Source organism: Dasypus novemcinctus, chromosome 10 (genome assembly GCF_030445035.2).
Source record: "Dasypus novemcinctus isolate mDasNov1 chromosome 10, mDasNov1.1.hap2, whole genome shotgun sequence".
In the NCBI taxonomy this organism is placed as follows: domain Eukaryota; kingdom Metazoa; phylum Chordata; class Mammalia; order Cingulata; family Dasypodidae; genus Dasypus; species Dasypus novemcinctus.
The window spans coordinates 89,448,745-89,450,910 of record NC_080682.1 but is presented as its reverse complement, the minus strand read 5'-3'; positions in this window follow the sequence as shown (position 1 = coordinate 89,450,910).

The window sequence follows — 2,166 nt, the reverse complement described above, 5'->3', positions numbered from 1 at the left end:
AAAATATGTTTTGCCAATCCTGCCTCATCTTTATCACCTCAAAATCACCATGGCTTATCTCAAAAGAAAAGGATGATTGCAGAGGCTACCGAGAATTTTCCCAGAAGCTAGTCCCTTATATTCCATGTTATGACAAAACTCCAGAGACTCCCATGTTACAATAGTAGACAAAGTGTATTAAGCACTTATCATGTGCAAGATTTATCCTGAAAGCTTTACAAAATGAAATGCTTCATTCATACCATGAGGTGGGTTTCAATTATTAAAGCTACTACACAAGAGAGAACTGAGGCACAGAAAAATTAGGTGGCTTGCCCAGGATTCTACAGTTACTAAGTTCAGAACTAGCATTTAACCCCAGGCTATCTGGTGCTAGAGACCCATCTGTAAACTGCCATGTTATCAGCCCCTCTCATGAAAAATGTTAAACCACATGATCCTATTTGCCTCAAAAAAGCATAAAACTTCTAAGCTACATACATTTCCTGTGTCAGTAGTGGAAAACCATTTGTTTTAAATGAATTCACTCAAGCTCATCAGGACTAAACTGATTCCAAGTAAACAAAATTTCTAGACCTTGAATGGGTATATTACAAGGCTATTTATAGGAAACAGAATATTTAACAGTAAATCATTATTCAAATGTTAGGCTATTCAATCCTCCTTGGAGCATGAGGGTCAGATTCCTTCTTTAGGCATAAAGGGAGATTTAAAAATTTCTCTGTTTTGGTGTCTAGTTCATTTCAATTCTTTTTGGATAATAGGTTTCTTTCAAATTAATGTTAGATGTCTATAACACTGAAACTCCATGAGATTATCTTAAAATTCCAAAAGAGCTTCAAATCAGTCACCAATTGGTACTCAAAGGATATCAATGCATATAAAGGAACATTATTTAATTTTTTAAAAAGCAGTCCTATTCATACACCATACAGTCCATCCAAAGTATACAATCAATGGATTTCAGTATAACCACAGAGCTGTACTGATCACAACCATCAATTTTAGATGATTTTCATTGCAACAAAAAAGAAAAAGCCCATACCCCTAATATTCCTTATTATGTATTTCTATTTTTTGTTGTAATTCATATTAAATTTGTTAGCTTTTTTATTACAGCATTACAATTAAGACATTATAAATTCATGTGGTATATTTAGAAATTAAATTACAAAAAATGCAAATATGTCAATGTGTGCTATGCCAAAAAGTTTACATTTTTATCACTTATTTGGATTCAGATTTTAGATTAGGGAAACATTTTTAAATAAACCCCCCTATTATTAACACTTAGTTGGCATAGTACCTTTCATACAATCAATGAAAGAATATTGCTATATTACTGTTAACTATACTCCATAATTTACATTAGTTTTATTTTTCCCACAGACCACCCTATTACTATTATTATTATTAACACCTACTATTAGTGATGTACATTTGTTTTAGTTCATGGAAGAACATCTATTTTTTGATAGCCCACTTTGAGACCTCCGTTGGGAGCTCATAAAAAATTTTTCAGAAGTCAGCAAACTCAAGGGGGACTTTTTATTATTCTGAGATAAGGACATTATACAATATGCCAAAAGGCATTCTGGCCTGACTAAATGGGTACAACATTGAAAACTTTTCATTCACTTAGTACTCAAAACACATATAAATAATTGTTCAGTGAATAAATATATTTAGTACCTAGTAGAAATCTAACACTTTTCTAGGTGTTAGGAATTTACAGATAGGTAGACATTGTTTGTCAGTATCCCTAAGAATGTAATAGTGTAGAAGGAAAAACAGACACCTAAACAAATATCCAACACACAATATGGTAAGATAAGGATGAGATGCTAGCAAGGCTTCAAATCCATCATGGTAAGAAGGAAAAGATGAGTATTTCTGCCTGGGGTGACAACCAAGATGAACCTTAAAATTTAAATTGATGATAGGCAGACAAGTGAGAAGGCAGGCAGAACATTTCAGGAGGAGGAAACAGAATGAACAAGAGAGGTAAGAAACATGGAGCAGCTGAAATATATATTAAAGTTTATTTGCTTTTGACAGGGTGAGAGATGAGGCTGAAAAAGCAAGCAGAAGTGACATTATGAAAGGATTTGGAAGCCTCATTAGAGTTCAGAAACTTTCTTTTTTCAGAGAAATCATGCTACCAAA